Here is a 7,135-nt window from a genome sequence, read left to right on the forward strand (position 1 = left end):
GGTGCACTACTGCTGACTGCTGCCCTATACTGCAGCAGTCCTTTATCAGTATAGGGACTGAGGTACAGTCTGCTAATCATTCACAACCTACTAGTTCCACAAAGGTCCTTATAAGGACTGGTAAGGTATAGGGTACTACAGTAAATAGGGTTGAGTGACTTACAGTCTGCTATTCCTTAAGGACTGGTATAGGTCCACAATATATAGGGTTGAGGTGCACTACTGCTGACTGCTGCCCTATACTGCAGCAGTCCTTTATCAGTATAGGGACTGAGGTACAATCTGCTAATCATTCACAACCTACTAGTTCCACAAAGGTCCTTATAAGGACTGGTAAGGTATATGGTACTACAGTACATAGGGTTGAGTGAGGTACAGTCTGCAATTCCTTAAAGACTGGTATAGGTCCACAATATATAGTGTTGAGGTGCACTACTGCTGACTGCTGCCCTATACTGCAGCAGTCCTTTATCAGTATAGGGACTGAGGTACAGTCTGCTAATCATTCACAACCTACTAGTTCCACAAAGGTCCTTATAAGGACTGGTAAGGTATAGGGTACTACGGTACATAGGGTTGAGTGAGGTACAGTCTGCCATTCTATAAGGACTGGTATAGGTCCACAATACATAGGGTTGAGGTGCACTACTGCTGACTGCTGCCCTATACTGCAGCAGTCCTTTATCAGTATAGGGACTGAGGTACAGTCTGCTAATCATTCACAACCTACTAGTTCCACAAAGGTCCTTATAAGGACTGGTAAGGTATAGGGTACTAAAGTACATAGGGTTGAGTGAGGTACAGGCTGCTCTTCCTTAATTACTGGTATAGGTCCACAATATATAGGGTTGAGGTGCACTACTGCTGACTGCTGCCCTATACTGCAGCAGTCCTTTATCAGTATAGGGACTGAGGTACAATCTGCTAATCATTCACAACCTACTAGTTCCACAAAGGTCCTTATAAGGACTGGTAAGGTATAGGGTACTACAGTACATAGGGTTGAGTGAGGTACAGTCTGCAATTCCTTAAGGACTGGTATAGGTCCACAATATATAGGGTTGAGGTGCACTACTGCTGACTGCTGCCCTATACTGCAGCAGTCCTTTATCAGTATAGGGACTGAGGTACAGTCTGCTAATCATTCACAACCTACTAGTTCCACAAAGTTCCTTATAAGGACTGGTAAGGTATAGGGTACTACAGTACATAGGGTTGAGTGAGGTACAGTCTGCCATTCTATAAGGACTGGTATAGGTCCACAATACATAGGGTTGAGGTGCACTACTGCTGACTGCTGCCCTATACAGCAGCAGTCCTTTATCAGTATAGGGACTGAGGTACAGTCTGCTAATCATTCACAACCTACTAGTTCCACAAAGGTCCTTATAAGGACTGGTAAGGTATAGGGTACTACGGTACATAGGGTTGAGTGAGGTACAGTCTGCCATTCTATAAGGACTGGTATAGGTCCACAATACATAGGGTTGAGGTGCACTACTGCTGACTGCTGCCCTATACTGCAGCAGTCCTTTATCAGTATAGGGACTGAGGTACAGTCTGCTAATCATTCACAACCTACTAGTTCCACAAAGGTCCTTATAAGGACTGGTAAGGTATAGGGTACTAAAGTACATAGGGTTGAGTGAGGTACAGGCTGCTCTTCCTTAATTACTGGTATAGGTCCACAATATATAGGGTTGAGGTGCACTACTGCTGACTGCTGCCCTATACTGCAGCAGTCCTTCATCAGTATAGGGACTGATGTACAGTCTGCTAATCAGTCACACACAACCTACTTGTTCCACAAAGGTCCTTATAAGGACTGGTAACTTGGTCTAGGGTGCTACAGTACATAGGGTTGAGTGAGGTACAGTCTGCTATTCTTTAAGGACTGGTATAGGTCCACAATATAAAGGGTTGAGGTGCACTACTGCTGACTGCTGCCCTATACTGAGGTACAGTCTGCTAATCATTCACAACTTACTAGTTCCACAAAGGTCCTTATAAGGACTGGTAAGGTATAGGGTACTACAGTACATAGGGTTGAGTGAGGTACAGTCTGCCATTCTATAAGGACTGGTATAGGTCCACAATACATAGGGTTGAGGTGCACTACTGCTGACTCCTGCCCTATACTGCAGCAGTCCTTTATCAGTATAGGGACTGAGGAACAGTCTGCTAATCATTCACAACCTACTAGTTCCACAAAGGTCCTTATAAGGACTGCTAAGGTATAGGGTACTACAGTACATAGGGTAGAGTGAGGTACAGGCTGCTCTTCCTTAATTACTGGTATAGGTCCACAATATATAGGGTTGAGGTGCACTACTGCTGACTGCTGCCCTATACTGCAGCAGTCCTTTATCAGTATAGGGACTGAGGTACAATCTGCTAATCATTCACAACCTACTAGTTCCACAAAGGTCCTTATAAGGACTGGTAAGGTATACGGTACTACAGTACATAGGGTTGAGTGAGGTACAGTCTGCAATTCCTTAAGGACTGGTATAGGTCCACAATATATAGGGTTGAGGTGCACTACTGCTGACTGCTGCCCTATACTGCAGCAGTCCTTTATCAGTATAGGGACTGAGGTACAGTCTGCTAATCATTCACAACCTACTAGTTCCACAAAGGTCCTTATAAGGACTGGTAAGGTATAGGGTACTACAGTACATAGGGTTGAGTGAGGTACAGTCTGCAATTCCTTAAGGACTGGTATAGGTCCACAATATATAGGGTTGAGGTGCACTACTGCTGACTGCTGCCCTATACTGCAGCAGTCCTTTATCAGTATAGGGACTGAGGAACAATCTGCTAATCATTCACAACCTACTAGTTCCACAAAGGTCCTTTTAAGGACTTGTAAGGTATACGGTACTACGGTACATAGGGTTGAGTGAGGTACAGTCTGCAAATCCTTAAGGACTGGTATAGGTCCACAATATATAGGGTTGAGGTGCACTACTGCTGACTGCTGCCCTATACTGCAGCAGTCCTTTATCAGTATAGGGACTGAGGTACAGTCTGCTAATCATTCACAACCTACTAGTTCCACAAAGGTCCTTATAAAGACTGGTAAGGTATAGGGTACTACAGTACATAGGGTTTATTGAGGTACAGGCTGCTCTTCCTTAATTACTGGTATAGGTCCACAATATATAGGGTTGAGGTGCACTACTGCTGACTGCTGCCCTATACTGCAGCAGTCCTTTATCAGTATAGGGACTGAGGTACAATCTGCTAATCATTCACAACCTACTAGTTCCACAAAGGTCCTTATAAGGACTGGTAAGGTATACGGTACTACAGTACATAGGGTTGAGTGAGGTACAGTCTGCAATTCCTTAAGGACTGGTACAGGTCCACAATATATAGTGTTGAGGTGCACTACTGCTGACTGCTGCCCTATACTGCAGCAGTCCTTTATCAGTATAGGGACTGAGGTACAGTCTGCTAATCATTCACAACCTACTAGTTCCACAAAGGTCCTTATAAGGACTGGTAAGGTATAGGGTACTACAGTAAATAGGGTTGAATGACTTACAGTCTGCTATTCCTTTAGGACTGATATAGGTCCACAATATATAGGGTTGAGGTGCACTACTGCTGACTGCTGCCCTATACTGCAGCAGTTCTTTATCAGTATAGGGACTGAGGTACAGTCTGCTAATCATTCACAACCTACTAGTTCCACAAAGGTCCTTATAAGGACTGCTAAGGTATAGGGTACTACAGTACATAGGGTTGAGTGAGGTACAGTCTGCTATTCCTTAAGGACTGATATGGGTCCACAATATATAGGGTTGAGGTGCACTACTGCTGACTGCTGCCCTATACTGCAGCAGTCCTTTATCAGTATAGGGACTGAGGTACAATCTGCTAATCATTCACAACCTACTAGTTCCACAAAGGTCCTTATAAGGACTGGTAAGGTATACGGTACTACAGTACATAGGGTTGAGTGAGGTACAGTCTGCAGTTTCTTAAGGACTGGTATAGGTCCACAATATATAGGGTTGAGGTGCACTACTGCTGACTGCAGCCCTATACAGCAGCAGTCCTTTATCAGTATAGGGACTGAGGTACAGTCTGCTAATCATTCACAACCTATTAGTTCCACAAAGGTACTTATAAGGACTGGTAAGGTATAGGGTACTACAGTACAGAGGGTTGAGTGAGGTAAAGTCTGCTATTCCTTAAGGACTGGTATAGGTCCACAATATATAGGGTTGAGGTGCACTACTGCTGACTGCTGCCCTATACTGCAGCAGTCCTTTATCAGTATAGGGACTGAGGTACAGTCTGCTAATCATTCACAACCTATTAGTTCCACAAAGGTCCTTATAAGGACTGGTAAGGTATAGGGTACTACAGTAAATAGGGTTGAGTGACTTACAGTCTGCTATTCCTTAAGGACTGGTATAGGTCCACAATATATAGGGTTGAGGTGCACTACTGCTGACTGCTGCCCTATACTGCAGCAGTCCTTTATCAGTATAGGGACTGAGGTACAATCTGCTAATCATTCACAACCTACTAGTTCCACAAAGGTCCTTATAAGGACTGGTAAGGTATATGGTACTACAGTACATAGGGTTGAGTGAGGTACAGTCTGCAATTCCTTAATGACTGGTATAGGTCCACAATATATAGTGTTGAGGTGCACTACTGCTGACTGCTGCCCTATACTGCAGCAGTCCTTTATCAGTATAGGGACTGAGGTACAGTCTGCTAATCATTCACAACCTACTAGTTCCACAAAGGTCCTTATAAGGACTGGTAAGGTATAGGGTACTACGGTACATAGGGTTGAGTGAGGTACAGTCTGCCATTCTATAAGGACTGGTATAGGTCCACAATACATAGGGTTGAGGTGCACTACTGCTGACTGCTGCCCTATACTGCAGCAGTCCTTTATCAGTATAGGGACTGAGGTACAGTCTGCTAATCATTCACAACCTACTAGTTCCACAAAGGTCCTTATAAGGACTGGTAAGGTATAGGGTACTAAAGTACATAGGGTTGAGTGAGGTACAGGCTGCTCTTCCTTAATTACTGGTATAGGTCCACAATATATAGGGTTGAGGTGCACTACTGCTGACTGCTGCCCTATACTGCAGCAGTCCTTTATCAGTATAGGGACTGAGGTACAATCTGCTAATCATTCACAACCTACTAGTTCCACAAAGGTCCTTATAAGGACTGGTAAGGTATACGGTACTACAGTACATAGGGTTGAGTGAGGTACAGTCTGCAATTCCTTAAGGACTGGTATAGGTCCACAATATATAGGGTTGAGGTGCACTACTGCTGACTGCTGCCCTATACTGCAGCAGTCCTTTATCAGTATAGGGACTGAGGTACAGTCTGCTAATCATTCACAACCTACTAGTTCCACAAAGGTCCTTATAAGGACTGGTAAGGTATAGGGTACTACAGTATATAGGGTTGAGTGAGGTACAGTCTGCAATTCCTTAAGGACTGGTATAGGTCCACAATATATAGGGTTGAGGTGCACTACTGCTGACTGCTGCCCTATACTGCAGCAGTCCTTTATCAGTATAGGGACTGAGGAACAATCTGCTAATCATTCACAACCTACTAGTTCCACAAAGGTCCTTTTAAGGACTTGTAAGGTATACGGTACTACGGTACATAGGGTTGAGTGAGGTACAGTCTGCAATTCCTTAAGGACTGGTATAGGTCCACAATATATAGGGTTGAGGTGCACTACTGCTGACTGCTGCCCTATACTGCAGCAGTCCTTTATCAGTATAGGGACTGAGGTACAGTCTGCTAATCATTCACAACCTACTAGTTCCACAAAGGTCCTTATAAAGACTGGTAAGGTATAGGGTACTACAGTACATAGGGTTTATTGAGGTACAGGCTGCTCTTCCTTAATTACTGGTATAGGTCCACAATATATAGGGTTGAGGTGCACTACTGCTGACTGCTGCCCTATACTGCAGCAGTCCTTTATCAGTATAGGGACTGAGGTACAATCTGCTAATCATTCACAACCTACTAGTTCCACAAAGGTCCTTATAAGGACTGGTAAGGTATACGTTACTACAGTACATAGGGTTGAGTGAGGTACAGTCTGCAATTCCTTAAGGACTGGTACAGGTCCACAATATATAGTGTTGAGGTGCACTACTGCTGACTGCTGCCCTATACTGCAGCAGTCCTTTATCAGTATAGGGACTGAGGTACAGTCTGCTAATCATTCACAACCTACTAGTTCCACAAAGGTCCTTATAAGGACTGGTAAGGTATAGGGTACTACAGTAAATAGGGTTGAATGACTTACAGTCTGCTATTCCTTTAGGACTGATATAGGTCCACAATATATAGGGTTGAGGTGCACTACTGCTGACTGCTGCCCTATACTGCAGCAGTTCTTCATCAGTATAGGGACTGAGGTACAGTCTGCTAATCATTCACAACCTACTAGTTCCACAAAGGTCCTTATAAGGACTGCTAAGGTATAGGGTACTACTGTACATAGGGTTGAGTGAGGTACAGTCTGCTATTCCTTAAGGACTGATATGGGTCCACAATATATAGGGTTGAGGTGCACTACTGCTGACTGCTGCCCTATACTGCAGCAGTCCTTTATCAGTATAGGGACTGAGGTACAATCTGCTAATCATTCACAACCTACTAGTTCCACAAAGGTCCTTATAAGGACTGGTAAGGTATACGGTACTACAGTACATAGGGTTGAGTGAGGTACAGTCTGCAGTTTCTTAAGGACTGGTATAGGTCCACAATATATAGGGTTGAGGTGCACTACTGCTGACTGCAGCCCTATACTGCAGCAGTCCTTTATAAGTATAGGGACTGAGGTACAGTCTGCTAATCATTCACAACCTATTAGTTCCACAAAGGTACTTATAAGGACTGGTAAGGTATAGGGTACTACAGTACAGAGGGTTGAGTGAGGTAAAGTCTGCTATTCCTTAAGGACTGGTATAGGTCCACAATATATAGGGTTGAGGTGCACTACTGCTGACTGCTGCCCTATACTGCAGCAGTCCTTTATCAGTATAGGGACTGAGGTACAGTCTGCTAATCATTCACAACCTACTAGTTCCACAAAGGTCCTTATAAAGACTGGTAAGGT

This window comes from Lithobates pipiens, unplaced genomic scaffold, assembly GCF_037356315.1.
Source record: "Lithobates pipiens isolate NorthernLeopardFrog02 unplaced genomic scaffold, aLitPip1_a1.2 Scaffold_25, whole genome shotgun sequence".
Classification (NCBI taxonomy): Eukaryota; Metazoa; Chordata; class Amphibia; order Anura; family Ranidae; genus Lithobates; species Lithobates pipiens.